The following is an 18057-nucleotide window of genomic DNA, read 5'->3' as shown; positions in this document are numbered from 1 at the left end:
TTATATATGGGAGCTATATCCCAATCTGAACCGATCTCGATAAAATTTAGCAAATATATTTCTGAGATGTATTTGATATATTTCCCCAAATATTGTTGTTACAGAGTGCATATTACGGCTGCGGAGGATAAAAATGACAAATCGGATGGACAATATATATGGGAGCTATAGCTATATCTGAACCGACTTCGATCAAATTTGACATACGTATTTTCAGGTCCAATCTGATCATACGTAAAAAAATCCATACTATTCGGACTGATATTACACGTTTGGTGCACAAAAAAAAGCAAATCGGACGAAGATATATATGGGAGCTATATCTAAATTTTGACCGATTATCTCCAATTTCAATAGGGTTCGTCCTTGGGCCAAACAAATGATTTGTGCAAAATTTCATCTGGATAGGGCAATAAATGCGAACTGTACTTTGTTTACAAAAATACATGGACAGACGGACGGACGGACGGACATGCATAAATCGACTCAGAATGTGATTCTATGCAGATCATCAAAAGAAACTATGGGTCTATCTCGTTTCCTTTTGCCTGTTACAAACAAATGCACAAAGACATAATACCCTGACCACCTTGTGGTGTAGGGTATAATTATATATTTCAGCTATGCTTTTAGTTTTCGGGTTGTCATTAGTTTTCGGGTTATATTCGGCTGTCGATTATACGAGAAATAAGAAAAATCCCCCCCCTCGATCCATCTCATCCATTCATTCATAAACATGAACTTTTTCCTCTTTCACACCCACTGTGCCGACCGAATTCAAGGAGGCATAGCGACAACAATTGCAGCGCCCAGCAATCTGTTTGAATTTGTACTAATGATGGCTATTAGGACAGAGGAAAAAACAAATATTTACATAAACCATCTGAATGATCTTAACTGCCCGCCGGTCTCTACAGCCTGTCTGTCCCTCTCTCTGTTGATATTCACCAAAATCCCCCTCGCTTTGCAGTTTAGCCATCTGGCTGTTACCGAAAATAACGATGATCATCGTGCAACGCGCAAAACGTGAATCCAAGCGACCACTAAATGTTGTTGAATGAAAAATTTGCAATTTTTACAATTGATCGCAATCGGAGTCGTCATCGGTAACAGAATCAACATCAACATTAACATCTTCAGCATCGGTGGCATAGTCGGCAACGTCTGCCACTGCGGCCATTGGCCGTCACGATGTAGCAACATGGACAACATCTGTTGATCTCACAAGCACACTGAGCAATTGGACAACTACAACAAACAACGACTGTTGTTGTTGTTGCTAGTTCGTTGCTGATTGCTCAAGACTTGTTGTTGTGCTTTAACAGCATCCGCTGTTTTCAAATTTGATCAGGATGGGATTGCCAGACGCAATGTCGTATTAGCCGTACCAGACGGAAATTCACGATATGCAAACGTTGTCTTGGGGGGGTTAGTTAGTCATTTGTGTCGCGGTGATGAAACATTGGTCGGTCGGTCGGTCGGTCGGTCAGTTGGTGAGTTTTGCTGCTGGGGCTGCATGGCGCGGCTTGATGTTGGTCAGTTACTTTTGTAGAGAATCTTTATGCTTGATAGTTTAGAGGTTATTACATTTAGTTTATTTTTACCAATTTATGAACTTAACTGAAGCAGTAATGATAATGGGAAGATGTTTTGAAGCGGTAACTAAAGGAAAGAAAAAAAGGAAAATGTTCTAGAGCAGTGAAAACTGGAGCTCTTTCATATTTTGCAATTTATAGGTCGTATTGGAAAAGGCTTACCTTTTACACCAAAATTTTTTCAAAAAACTTCCTTTTGATTTTTTTTTAGGGATGGATATTAATGAATCAATTGGACAATGGACTCACATCCATTGATTTTCTGTCCAAAACTATTTCAACGTCTCCATATGTAAACCCACGAAACCAATAGTAACCTCAATATCAAACTGCAGAATTTCAGACCTATTCCAGTATAAAAATTAGTTACATTTTCGCATATCCAAAGAAATCCTCACTCCCCAACAGTGATCCAAAATTAGTATCATTTAGTACTTTTCGTGTAATTTTAGTACACATTTCCAAAACCATCTCCATACCTCAATCCCTCTCAACCACAGACACCAACAGTGACATCAAGGATTTCAGCTCTTTAACTTCCCCATTGCCAAAACTAGTCCAATTAAATTCTATTCCAACAACTATAGTACGCATTTCCAAGCCCACCTCCATATTTACACCACAGGCCCCAATAGTGACAATTTTAAGAATGTCAACCCTATTCCTTCACCCAATACCAAATTAAGTACAATTTAGTACTTTTCGTACAATTATAGTACATATTTTCAAAACAATTTCCATATTCACCCTCAGATACCAACAAAGACCACTATCAAATTTGAGAAAATTTTTCGAAAAAATATAGTACGCATTTTCAAAATAATCTCCATATCTTAACCTCAGATACCAACTGTAACCTTAATATCAAATTTCAAGATTTCAACTGTGTAAGTTCCCCGTTGCCAAATTTAGTACCATTTAGTACAACTACATTACTCATTTCCAAAATCACCACCATATTTCAACACCAGATACCAAAGTTCGGGACTCCATCTCTATATATTCACTTAATACCAAAAATAGTATTCAGTATTTTTCGTACAAATATAATACATATTTTCAAAACATATTTTTCAAAACATATCCCTGTCTCAATTTCATATACCAACAGAGACCTCAATATCAAATTTGAGGTTTCCAGCCATATCCTTTCACCCAATATAATATTTAGTACCATTTGGTACTTTTCGTACAAATATAGGACGCCAACAGTGGCGATCATTTCAATTTTCAGGATTTCAACTCTATTCCTTCATCCAATACCAAATTTAGTACCTTTCGTACAAGTATAGGTCGTACAAATATAGGTGACATCCATTTCGAATTTCAGGATTTCAGCTCTATTCCTCTACCCAATACCACATATAGTACTATTTAGTACTTTTCGTAAAGTAATATTTCCATAACCAACATCATGTTTTAATCCGAAATACCAACACAGACCTCAATATCAAATTTCGAGATTCCAGCCCTATGCCTTTACCGAATACCAAATTTAGTACCATTTAGTAGTTTTCGTAAACATTTGGGACGAACTTCAAAGCCACTGCCAAATCTCAAACTTAAATACCATCTGTAATCTAAATATGAAATTTCAGAATGTTATCTTTATCCGTCCTATCTCTAACAGTCCTTTCGAACAACTATAGTTCACATTTACAAAACCACCTGCAGATCTTGATTTCAGATACCAACAGAGACCTCAATATCATATTAGTGTATTCCAGATCTTTCCCTTCACTCAAAACCAAATTTAGTATCATTAAGAACATACCTGAATTCTACACTTCAACCGCAATCTTAATTCTGAAATTCAGGATTTCAGCTCTATCGGTGCAAACAAATCCAAATTGTACCAAATTTTTAACACATAAGTACGAATTTCCAAACTTCTTATACATACCAATCCTACACTCCAAATTTCCAAGACTACCTCCATACCTCAATCATACAATCCCACAAAAATATTATTTCCAAATTTTAGAATTCCAGCTCTATCGGTTCACCACAATTCCAATTTGTACAAATGTTAGTACCATTTAGTAAACATAAATACATATTTGCATTACAACCGGCATCATACAATCAAATAGAAATCGTATTTACCGATATCAGTATTCCAGACCTATCAGTTCACTCAAATCCTTATTGTTTCAAATTTAGTACACATATATCAAAAACATTTTTTTACATATAATGACAAATTTCTCACATATTCCGAGAGTAATCTTATTTCAAATTTTCAGGACACCAGCTTTATTGGTTCACCCAAATCCAAGCTGTAACGAATTTAGTGGCATTTCGTAAATTTAACAACATTTTTTCATAACTACCTACATAACACAGTCCAATAGAAATGTTATTTTCAAACTCTATCGGCTCCCCGAAAATAAAAATTCGTCTGGACGTTGATGATTCTTTAAGTCAGTCTGTCAGTCACTCTATTACGTTACTCTTTTATTAATATTGGTAGATAAGGGCATGAGCGAATTCAATATTTCCTATTTTTACCATATACCACATAGTGGTAAGGTTATTATGTCTTTGTGCATTTGTTTGTATCAGGGATAGATTTTCATAGAATCACTTTCGGAGTCGATTTATGCATGTCAGTCCGTCCGTCCGTTTGCCCATATATTCTTGCGAACAAAATGCAGGTCGCATTTATTTTTCTATTGAGATGTAATTCGGGCTAATTGTGCACCAAATGACCTGAATTTCTGTATATCCCACCGAATTCTAGAAGCAAGTAATCATCAAATTGGGAGAAAATCGGTTCACATATAGCTATAGCTCCCATATATACGTTTCATCCGATTTGGGGTTTTAAGTCCCTCACATTCTTAATATGCACACTAGAAGAATGATATTTGGTGCTCGACCTCAGATACAGTAGAAAATATCTCTCTCAATTTTTATCGAGATCGGTTCATATTAGGATATAGCTCCCATATATATATTTATCCTATATTAGGTTTATTGTGCACCAAATGGCTAATATTAGCCCAAATGGGCTGAATTTTGACAATTACAACTGAATTTGTCAAAGAAACCAGTACTTCAAATTTCGTGTAAATCGGTTTAGAAATAGCTATGGCTCCCATATATATGTTTTAACCGATTTGGGGTTTAAAGTCCCTCACACGTGTAAGATGCACTCCACAACAATGATCTTTGGTACCAGATATCAGGTACAGCTCTGAAATAATTGTATCAAATTTGTCAAGATCGCTTCAGATTTAGATATAACTCCCACATATATCTTCAACCGATTTCGAGTTAATTGTGCACCAAATATATGTTTCCCATATATATGTTTCATCCGATTAGGAATTTAAGTCCCTGATATTCGGATACTTTTATATAGAAATTTTTCCTTTACCCTAAAGAGGAGGGTATTAAAAGTTCGGCCCAGCCGAACTTAAAGCTTCTTTACTTGTTTTAATATAATCCGTCTCCAAGTGATATCATGCACTCTATAGCAATGTTATTTGGTATAACATATTAAAATGTCTCCGTCAAATATAATTATCAAATAATGATAGGTGGTATGATCTACTTCAAATAAATTCTTTTGTTACGGAAACTCTACTAAATATGCATATTGATATATTGTATCATATAGTCGGCCCCGCCCGACTTTTGACTTTTCCTTACTGGTTTTAGGCTACAAAATGTGCAGCAGTGTTATTAATCGATTAGAAAGACCTTTGGAATTTTGCTTGGGAGTCAGTTTAATTGAATTTGAATCTGCATTCTGATCAATTGAGAGGGTTTTTAGATCAGTTTTCTATTCTTGTTAAAATTCCTAGATAAGTATTTTATGTTAGGAATGGAAATTTCTTAACGAAACTCGTGAGTATTTAGAAAGAAAAGCAAGTAAAAAAGCAGTAAGTTCGGCCGGGCCGAACTTTGAATACCCTCCACCATTTGGAACGAATTAGGACATTTTCAAAAAAATAAAATCCATTATTTTTTTTTAAATCTTGACAATATCTAATATAGGAAGGTGCCGATATATGGGGGTATATATATTATTGTGGACCTATTAAGACAAATCTATGTCTGGGTGTAAAGTACTCAGAAGGAACTCCGTGTGTTGATTTTCAGATAATTCCATTGGAAAAAGTGGCTAAAATCATCAAACTACTGAATATCGGGGGGTACCGTTATATGGGAAATATACGATATTGCAGACCTATATAGACAATTCCCTTTCAGGGGGTAAAGTGCTCACAAAGAACTCCTTGTGTGGATTTTTAGACAATACGATTTGAAAATGTGGGTAAAATCATCAAAATACCGAATATCGGGGGTACCGTTACATGGGTGCTATACGATATCATTAACCTATATAAAGAATTCTCTGTCGGGGGGTAAAGTGCTCACAAAAAACCACTTGTGTACAATTTCCGTTGAAAAATGTGGCTAAAATCATCAAAATACCGAATATCGAGGGTACCGTTATATGGGGGCTATACGATATCGTGGACCCATATAGATAATTCTCTGCCGAAGTAAAAAGTACCCAAAAGGAACTCCTTGTGTGGATTTTCAGACAATTCCGTTGAAAAATGTGGGTAAAATACCGAATATCGGGGGGTACAGTTATATGGGGGATATTCGATATTGTGGACCTATATAGATAATTCTGTGCTGAGATATAAAGTACCCACAAGGAACTCCTTGTGTGGATTTTCAGACAATTCCGTTGAAAAATGTGGGTAAAGTTATCAAAAAACCGAATTTCGGGGTACCGTTATATGGGGGATATACGATATCGTGGGCCTATATAGACAATTCTCTCTCGGGGGGTAAAGTATTCACAAGGATCTACTTGTGTGAATTTTCAGACAATTCCATTGAAAATGTGGCTAACATCTTCAAAATACCGAATATCGGAGAGTACCGTTATATGGGGGCTGTACGATATCGTGGACCGATATAGCCCATCTTCGAACTTGACCTGCCTGCAGACAAAAGAGAGGTCTGTGCAAAATGTAAGCTTCCTATCCGATATAGCCCATCTTCGAACTTAACCTGCCTGCAGGCAAAATAAAGATCTGTGCAAAATTTTAGCTTCCTATCTTAATTCGTTTTGACTGTAGCGTGATTACTACAGACGGACGGACGGACAGGGTAAATCGTCTTAGAATTTTACGCTGATCAAGAATATATATACTTTGTTGGGTCTAAAATGATTATTTCGATGAGTTACAAACGGAATGACGAACTTAATATACCCTCAATACTATGTATGGTGGAGGGTATACAAATTGTGGTTAAAGTTTTCTCAATTTCTTATATCCAAACAAAATTCTGAAACGTAACCCTTTCGCTTAATGATTTTCTTGAACATTGTTGTCTCTAATGAACTGTCACAGAAATGACATGCCATCATAACAAGTACACATACCGGCACGGTAGAAGTTATGAAGTCATCATTCAATTGACTAGAGGAGCAACAGTGACAACCATAACCAACCGTTACAATGAAAGCCAACAATAAAATCCCAAAAAAAAAATATACAACAGAAGAATGGAACGAATCCCAACGCTACAAACTTAACAAATATCTACGAACGTGACTTTCCATCAAAACTAACAATAAAAATGACAAAAATGGTTAGCGAAAACAACAAAATTGGACAAAGGAAAAATGCCGGAAAAAACAGCAACAACAACAAATGAACGATATCAGGCGCCGCCAAAAGATGAAAAGCCGACAAGCGACAACATGGACATTTTTCATGAAAGGAAACTCGAAGGACTTAATAGACGAACGGACAGACAGACCAACACACATTCGCAATGGTTCATACAAGTGGCGGACTGACTAACAGGCGTTGATGCCAATCAAAAGCAGCAGCCTAACCATCCTACATTGTTTCTTTTCTTTACATGCCCTCCTCTGCCGCCATGCCCGACCGCTAAATAACAAAAACACGCAATGAGCGGAGAAAATGATTTATGATCTCCCAACAAAGATTTTTATTTGTAGATTTTCCTCGCCTGACACATGAAATGAGACAATTTTTTGGCATTACTTGGCACTGGATATTATCATTCCTTCTTTAATAAGAAGACTTTAATTCTTTGAGGCAAAATATTTCCTCTTCGCCTTGGTTGTGGCATGGCAAGGAAGTTCGGGTTCGTAAATGAAACGCTCGTTACAGGAAATTGAAACTCAACGCAATTTTAATTGTTTCATATTCTAGTGACATTTGAACTTACCAATAATATGGTCGACAGCTTGCTCCACACCCCACCACTCCTTAGCATTCCATGCGGCTGACTTTCGGAATAAGTTTTGGCATAGCATCTTTCGGAGTGCTCCGCTGTACCACCCTTTAGCTTAAGTTTGGAATTTTCGTTTATGGCATGGCATGGTTTTTGTTTATTTATTCGAAGACAATATTAATTTATGACCTTTTTAAAAAAGTGACACACACGTTTTCTTGTGGTATCGCCGAACATTCACAGCGAAATGAAATTCCTTTCCATTCCTGTCTTGTTTTGTTTTGGTTTCGCTGGTGAGGTTTCTTTTGGCATAACTTGGTATTTTGAGGATGGAAGAGTGGCAATAGAATTTTGGTTGAATGAAAATTTAATGATATTATTTATTACACCAATTTTGACTGTAATTCAGAAAATGCCACATAAAATTCTGAAATTTTATTTAAATTTCAAATATTTAAAACTCAGAAATTCACAAGTTTTCATCTATAATTCAGAATAACTCCAAAAAAATAATATTCGTCTATAAAAATCATTGAGAGAAAATGATGAGAAATTGGATGAGAATTGGTAGTCTCTGCCAAAGTTCATCCCACTTGGGTTAATACTACATACATATTTGGCGAACAACAAACGTAAAATTGGATAATAATATATGAGATCTAAATCCAACTTTGAACCAATCTTGATAACTTTTGACAGAGGTATTTCTGAGCTGCATCTGATATCTAGCATCAAATATCTTTGTTGTGGAGTACATATTATAAATTTCGGGACCTTAAACACAAAATCAGATGAAACATGTATATTGGAGCTATAGCTATACCTCAACCGATTTTAAACAAATTTAATATACCTAAATATGGGTTAAATTAAGTCGTATGTGCTAAAACTTACCAAAGTTTAGCTTATATCAAGTATTTGGTGCACAATACATATGAGTTGCAATACTGCGACAGCCAGTTCTATGTACCTGATTGAGTCGAAGGAACAAATCTTCGACCAGGGGCTATTAATCCAGCAATTACATGCTCGTCTTCGTTAATTTTTCAGATGTGGTAGCAACATTACCCGAAATGTTTGCTCCGTATTCTCTTGGTCGGAGCCAAGATCACAAGCTAATTCTGACCGGTTTGTCATAATCGCATAAACCACAGATCGGTTTCGGTGAGATACAACGGATGCGAGTGAGTGCATTTACGGAATTCTCCGGCTTAAACGGGATTAGCCGGATATATCCATCGTTTTCCCAAATCTGACAAATTACATAACCTGGCAATCCGTAATTTTTATACCCTCCACCATAGTATGGGGGGTAGTTTAAGTTTGTCATTCCGTTTGTAACACCTCGAAATATACATTTTAGACCGCAAGAATATATATACCTTATATTCATGATCAACATAAAATTCGACGTCGAGTCCGTCATTGCGATATCACTCTAGCTTCCGAACGAAATTAAGTTGGTTAATAACATTTTACTTAAATATGTATTATGTCTGCAGGACTTTTGGTATTGATAATGGGCCATGTACGTCCACGACTTGGTATAGCCCCCATATAATGGTACCTCCCTTTTTTTAGTATATTGGTTATTTAAGCGGAATTATTCACCGGCAAAATTTTAAATTCGGTACTTGAAGTTCGTAATGGCCTCAATAAAACAGTACCTACATATATTCGGCATTTTGATGATTTTAGCTACATTATTCATCGATTTTTTTCAATTTTCGCATTTGAATATTCCAATGGCTTATGACAAAAGTTACCTATGCAGGTCGACGTCGTCGCATAGACCCCAATATATCGGCCACATTCGGTATTTTTAAGATTTTAACACAATTTTTAACGGTTTTTGGTTTTTTGAAATTCGTTCCAAATGGTGGAAGGTATTCAAAGATTAGTTCTGCCGAACATACCGTTTTTTTTACTGGTTTTATACTCAGTCCACCTTCCCATTATCGTCACCATCAATAGACCACCCTACTTTATAGACTCTGAACGCCGCACTTTCTCTTACCATGGGAAAGCCAATTGGTAGGAATTCAGAGAATATCCCAATCACAGCTTGCCCATTGCATCTGAAGTTCAGGTAGCAAAGCTGCAGCCGCTCGCTATATACCTGTTGGCAGAATACATGAAATAAAAGCAGATTTCCCAGCAGGGGCAGCGGGATTAACCAATGAGTGATATAAGCTACGCATACTTACCTCAATTATTCCAGAGCAAGGTAACTGGAGGTAAACAGGTTAGTTGGCGAGAATAAGCGAAAAAGTGAATAGAACCTCTGAATCATAGCAACATCAGCATCGGATCGTATAAATTATGTGCATTGAATAAGTCGCTCTCGAAGCCTGTAAAGAAGGATGATTGGATATCTGTCGGATTTAATTGGTTCGCGAATTATTTTAACCGGCAATTTATAGAGCATCCCGAGAGTGATAGTGCTAACAAAAGGATCCCACGCCGAATACAATCTCTCCCAGCCAAGGAGGTGCCACCACAATTTACGATGGAAGATATTGCACATGTCATCAGAAGCGCAAAGTCATCCAAAGCGCTTGGTCCTGACAGAATCCCTATGGTGATGTTAAAGTAATTGGATGAACCCTGAGTTGAGCATGTGACAAAACTCCTCAACCTGTCATTATATGAAGTTTTCGATGCTTGCAAAATGGGTAGGGTGGTTACGCCGATATCACTTTTACCAACAGTAGCAAAGACGCTTGGGACATTACATCTCCTTATCATACGAAGGTGTTTCCCAGTAGGTGATTATCAACACGGATTCCAAAAATTTTATAGCGCAATAACAGCTTTAAACGCCATTTGCACACATATCAGTAGAGGACTTAACTAGAACAGGCCGTGCGACAGAACATTTATGGTGGAGCTTCATCAAAAGTCATACGTGGAATTCCGAAACAAGAAGTCGAATATCCGTAGTTTTAAAAAGGAGTTCCCCAAGGTGGAGTTATAACTTCGGAACTGTTTATCTTCTACCTTTCTGGCATTCCACGCTCACCAGGCGTTAACCTACGTGGATTATTGTACGCTCGTGGCGCCCGGACCCATGTGGACAGCGGAGATGAGGCTATCACTGAATGTGCAGTTCGGCGGTGTTTTAATTCTGACCATCAATTAAGCTAAGGCCTTGGGGGTCACATTTAATAGCCTTTTCAAGTCACTCGCGATAGGCCAATCTGTGGTAAATTCTGGAGCCGAAGGTCTTACCAGTGCTACAGTATAATAAAATAAAAATACTGTCAATACAATGTCTGCTTGAATGTTATAAACAAAACCATCCGGGTCACCATCTCATGGATAGGTAACCCACTCCCAGGAACGTAAGGAAATACCTTCATGGCCTTTAAAGCAGGACTGAATGGTATACACTCTGATGCAGTCGGGGAGGCAAATCGAGTAAATATCGTACTCGGATTCGTTATATGGGTGCTATACGAAAGTGTGGACCAGCATAACTGAACAAAATGCCAAATATCTAGAGTTACAGATATACGGGGGCTATACGAAGAAGTGGGTCTGCATAGACAACTTTCTGTCTGGCTGTACCTATTGTGAACTTTAAACGAAATTTAAAATAATTCCGGTCTATAATGTTTCTACTATCATTACAAATTTCCAAATCTTGGGTGGTACCATTTAATGAGGGCTATACGAAAACGTGGACCGATATGGCCCATTTAAAAACTCAACTTATGTACTTTGTAGGGTCTAACATGAGTGTTTCGAGGAATTACAAACGGAATAGCAAAGTTAATGTAACATCCATAAAATGGTGGAGGGTATAAAAAACATTAAGTTCGGTTGAACCGAACCTTCAAAAAAAAAAAAAAAAAATAATAATAATAATAATAATAATAATAATAATAATAATAATAATAATAATAACACTCAAGACGAATTGGTGTTTTAATTTATGAGTTAAAAATCTATTTTCTATTTAAACCCTTCAAGACACCAACATTTTGCAGTTGTATCAACAAATTTAATATTCCTCAGCTGCTTGTGATTGTAGATTTCTCGCTAAAACGCTTCCAACTTCGCTCTTAGTAAGATCAAAGATTTATAATCATTATGTCATTTAATCAAAATTATTTCAACTAATTTTCCTTTCATTTTTTCACAACCCTCGTATCATTTCACTTACATATGTTAGTTCTTAATATGAAGATATTTTCACTTCGCAACGAAAATTCCTCACTTCTGGAATTCTTGTCAAAATATTTCTGTAAAGTTGGCAAAATTTTACGCCTTTTACATTTGGATTGCATTGGATTTTCATTTATTTGTACGCATGTATGTATGTATGTGTGTGTGTGACACCAGCGTCATTCGCAATTAAACATGTGTTTATTGTAAGCATTTTTGTTGATTGTCAACAAAACGAAAGCTTGTTGTGGCAGTTTATTTCAGATGTTTCAACCGGAAGATTTATGGGTATTTAAATGCGCGAAATTTTCCAAAAATATATGGGGAAAATAGTTGCGAAGTTTTACCGGTTATGCCAATGGAATTATATGTTTTAAGTTTTAGCAGCATCATACATTGGATTCTTTGAGGATTGTAGTGTTAGGACTTCAAAATGATTTTCCTGAGCTAATTATAGGAAAAAATCTGTCTGCCTTCTTTGATTAAAAATAATATTAGGACGTAAAATTTTGAGTTTTCAAAAGTACAGCTAAAACCAGTTGAAACCCAAAAAATTTAGAGTGTTTAAAGTTTCTTATGGATACTGCAGCCTATGACAGAAAATTGTCTATGCAGGTCAAGGTCTTCGTCTGGCACCTAAATATCGATATATCCCTATATTCGGTATTTTGATGATTTTAACAGAATTGATGATATTTAATCGCTAATAGACAATTTTTGAGAAGGCTTATTGACCTCATATGAGGTCGTATACTGTACGACCTCATATGTAGTCAATAATAAGAGAAGGCTTATTGACCTCATATGAGGTCAATAAGCCTTCTCAAAAACTGTCTATTAGCGATTAAATATCATCAATTCTGTTAAAATCATCAAAATACCGAATATAGGGATATATCGATATTTAGGTGCCAGATGAAGACCTTGACCTGCATAGACAATTTTCTGTCAGAGGCTGCAGTATCCATAAGAAACTTTAAATACGAAATTTGAAACAATTCCGGTAGATAATGTCTCTAAAATCATCAAAATACCGAATATCGGAGGTACTGATATCTGGGAGGAAGCCAGGACTTCATGCATCGACAATTTTGTGTCATTGACTTATGTATATACCCATTACGAACTATCATTACAATATTTGAAACTCTGCCGGTGAACAGTGTGGCTAAAATGATCAAAATACGGAATACAGAGAGGTACAGGTACGTGGACCTACATAGCCCAAATACAAAACTCCTGCAGACGAAACAAACATTTGAGTAAAATGTCATCAACCTACTTCAAATCGTTCGGAAGCTAGAGTAATTTCCAGAGACGGACAGACAGACGAACCAACGATCATCGTTAAATCGACATAGAATTTTATTCTGATCAAGAATAGGGTAAGATAAAAAAAATTCAATAAAGTAAACCACCATAATTTTAATTTTTATACCCACCACAGTAGTATGGAGGGTATATTAAGTTTGTCCACCCGTCTGTCCGTCTATCCGTCTGTGGAAATCACTCAAGCTTCCGAACGAAATGAAGTAGGTTGATAAAATTTTACTTAAGTCTGTATTATGTTTGCAGGACTATTGTTATTGAAAATGGGACATGTAGGTCCACGTCTTCGTATAGCCCCCATATAACGGTACCTCCCGATATTCGGTATTTTGATGATTTTCGCGATATTATTTACCGGAATTGTTTCAAATTTGGTATTTGAAGTTCGTAATGGATACTACAAACTAAGACAGAAAATGAGCCATGTAGGCCCACGTCTTCGTATAGTCCCCATATAACGGTACCCCCCAATATTCGGTATTTTGATGATTTTAGCGACATTATTTACCGGAATTGTTTCAATTTTGGTATTTGAAGTTCGTAATGGATACCACATCCAACGACAGAAAATGAGCCATGTAGGTCCACGTCTTCGTATAGCCCTCATGTAACGGTAACTTCCGATATTGGATATCCTGATGATTTTAGAGACATTATTTACCGGAACTATTTCAAATTTGGTATTTGAAGTTCGTAATGGATACCACATCCAACGACAGAAAATGAGCCATGTAGGTCCACGTCATCGTATAGCCCTCATGTAACGGTAACTTCCGATATTGGATATCCTGATGATTTTAGAGACATTATTTACCGGAACTATTTCAAATTTGGTATTTGAAGTTCGTAATGAATACTACAGCCTATGACAGAAAATTGTCTGTGCAGGTCCACGTCTTCGTATAGCCCCCATATAATGGAACCCCCAATATTCGGTATTTTGATGATTTTAACGACATTATTTACCGAAATTATTTCATATTTTGTGTTTAAAGTTCGTAATGAATACTACAGCCTATGACAGAAAATTGTCTGTGCAGGTCCACGTTTTATAACCCCCATGGTACCTCCTTATATTCGGTATTTTGATGATTTTAGCTACATTATTAACAGATTTTTTCAAGTTCCGTATGGACCCTAATATACGGCCACATTCGGCATTTTTAAGATTTTAACAGAATTTTTAACGGATTTTACTTTTTTGAAAATTGTAAAACTGTTATCAAATGGTGGAGGGTATTCAAATTTCGGCCCGGCCGAACTTACAGCTTTTTTACTTGTTTAAGTTTCGCATTTGAATATTACTATGGCTTATAACAAAAGTTGCCTATGCAGGTCCACGACGTCCTATAGATCCTAATATAACGGCTGCATTCGGTATTTTTAAGATTACAACAGAACTTTTGACGGATTTTATTTTTTTTTTTTTTTTTGAAAATTGCCAAATTCGTTCCCAATGGTGGAGGCTATTCAAAGATCGTCCCGGCCGAACTTACAGCCCCTTTACTTGTTTTAATTTTATTGAATAAGAGCAAAAAAGTCGAAATATCATCAAATTTTAGAATAAGTTTAGATTTGTTCGAATTATGGCCTTCAAACGGCCAATGAAACCGTCATACGCTGCCTGAATGTTGCTCTGCGGTATTTTGGCCCATTCCCGGCGAAGCGCTTGCTTGAGGTGATCGACACTTTGGTATTTTTAGTGCCAACTTTGCTTTCCAAAATACTCCAGACACAATAGTCTAACGGATTGGTATCCGGAGATTTTGGTGGCCATTATGAGATGGAAATAATCGTTTTTCGATCAAGTCGCTTCTTTACTTTACTTTTGCTTATGTTGCTGTTTTCTTCCGTCCGCTTCCTTGACGTCGGGCTACGCTACCAGTATCACGGTAATGAGCAATGGTACGAGACACAAAAGATTTAATCACATTTAATTGCTGAAGTGCTCTAACGATAGCCACTTGTGGTTTTCCAGCCAAATATAAAGAAATCACACTATCACGCTTGAATTCCATCACGAATAACTTTTTTTCTGGAAAATTCTCACCAAAATGCTTAAGTACCCTTGTAAACAATATAATGAGCTGTCACTGGAATAATTTTAACAGCTGCCGGACGAGTGGTTTAGAAATGATAGCAGTCTGGAATTGGTTACAGTTATTTCATCTCACCGTGTATATACCTTGTGGGGTCTAAAATATGTGTTTCGAGGTGTCACAAACGGAATGACAAACTTAATATACCCTCCATATTATGGTAGAGGGTATAAAAAGGTTTAATGCTGCTTAAAGCCTCATAAAGAAGACTGCCTTAACAGTCTATGGAAAATTCTAAAAGTCTATAGGTGTATAGCCTTTCATATTCATACCAATGTGAAAATGAATGAATTCCACATTTTATCTGCCAACCGTACGAATGTGAGCTATTCTCAAATACCTTTGGGTGCTGGTGCGATAAATGTTGCACGACGAGTATGTTGCATGTAATTATTCTGTATCCCTTCCCTCACCACTCACTCGCTCTCTCACCTTTCAAAAGTCTTTCATCATCATCATCATTTCATTGTATAATTTAGTGTTTGTTGGTATTCTTGTTGTTGTTCTGGTGCTACAAATATGCAACCCACAAAGAACGTCGCCATCGTTTACGCTGCGTTATAATTTATGTCCACAATTGTGTAACAATGTACATATGTTACAACAACAGCAGCTACATCAACAATTTTAGCATTTTATACCAGTTTCCTGGCCAAAAACAACAAACATGCGAAAACACGAACAAGAACCGACTCCATAGTTACTTCAACACAAACAATTCTGTTGATTTATTAAATTCATTGAAAGAAAATAACCAAGAGTCCAAAGCGAAAACAATAGCCCAACATTTAGATAGCCGAAGTGATCGAGAACGAATTTAAGGTGCTCTTCATATTCGTCTGAAATGCAATTGATTTAGTTAGATTATTCTGATTTGAAAGGCACTGTAATCGGGTGGCATATAGTTCAGAGGTCTTGGAAAATTTTCTTTTATAGCCATGCAAATAGGGTTAAATGTGAACTCAGAATAAGTAGCACAATGAGACTTTGAATTGCAGATTCCTCTATTATAATTCTAAGTAACAAATTTGCAGTCAATTTGTTTATAAATTTTCCGTATATTGGCAGTACGACAAATATTATAAGAGCTTATATTGATATATTATAATATCTATGGTTTTATTTGTGGATGCGTTTGATGTCATTCTTTATGGATGTTCTAGGGAGATAGAGAATAAAAATCGGTTGTACTATCAAATCCATTAAGAGTACAGTTAAAAGGTCGATATATAAAACAAGTAAAAAAAGCTGTAAGTTCGGCCGGGACGAACTTTGAATACCCTCCACCATACGGAACGAATTTGGCAATTCTCAAAAACAATAAAATCTATTTAAAATTCTGTTAAAATCTTAAAAATACCGAGTGTAGCTGTTATATTAGGGTCAATACGACATGGACCTGCATAGGTAAATTTTGTCATAAGCCATTACAATATTCAAATGCGAAACTTAGAAAAAAATGGTGAATAATGTAACTAAGGTCATCAAAATACCGAATATCGGGAGGTACCGTTATATGGGGGCTATACGAAGACGTGGACCTGCACAGACAATTTTCTGTCTCAGTTACGAACTTCTGTCCCATTACGAACTTCTAATAAAAAATTGGAAACAATTCCGGTGAATAATGTCACTAAAATCATCAAAATACCTGTCATTGGCTGTAGCGTCCATTACGAACTTCAAATACCAAACATGAAACAATTCCGGTGAATAATGTCGCTAAAATTATCAAAATACCGAATATCGGGAGGTGCCGTTATACGGATGCCATTCGAAGAAGAAGACCTGCACAGACAATCTCTTGTCGTAATCTGTAGCACCCATTACGAACATCAAATACCAAATTTGAAAGAATTCTGATGAATATTGTCGCAAAAATCATCAAAATACCGAATATCGGGAGGTACCGTCATATGGGGGCTATACCAAAACATGGCCGATTTTCAATACGAAAAGTCCTGCAGACATAATATACGTTTGAGTAAAATTTAATCAATCTACTTCAATTCGTTCCGAAGCTAAAGTGTTTTCCACAGATGGATAGTCGGACGGACATCGCTAAATCGACATAGAATTTTATGGTGATCAAGAATATATATACTTTGTGGGGTCTAAAATGTATATTTCGAGGTTTTACAAACGGAATGACAAACTTAATATACCCTCCATACTCCAGGAGGGTATAAAAATTAATAATCTTAATATTTCCATTATTTGAAATTAGTGTAACGATGCCCCAAAATATCGAGTATGATAATGTGTAAAAGGCTGAGAAAGTAAAAAGTGGCTAATTTAATTTAGTCAAACTATTTTTTTTCCGAAACCCCCATCGACTTTTGAAATGGGTCAAATCGTAAAAATTAGGTAAAAATACAAGTTAAGAAGATGTATAACCTCAGCTTTGCCTTATGATTGTTGACCCTTTATGGTTCCGAAAGAGTGGACCAATATTGTCCACTTCGTATCTGATAAAAATATTACAACGTGTCAGATTTGGACTATATCGACTACTTCCTTCAGATAATTGAGAGATATGTGATAATTCTGTAAAATGTTGAAATATGCGTGAGGTATCAATATGGCTGATCGAAGCTGCACACTTCATCTAATACTGATAGAAA

The sequence above is a fragment of the Musca domestica genome, unplaced genomic scaffold (genome assembly GCF_030504385.1).
Source record: "Musca domestica strain aabys unplaced genomic scaffold, Musca_domestica.polishedcontigs.V.1.1 102, whole genome shotgun sequence".
Classification (NCBI taxonomy): domain Eukaryota; kingdom Metazoa; phylum Arthropoda; class Insecta; order Diptera; family Muscidae; genus Musca; species Musca domestica.
The sequence above is the reverse complement of the archived record's forward strand: the minus strand, read 5'-3'. Positions refer to the sequence as shown.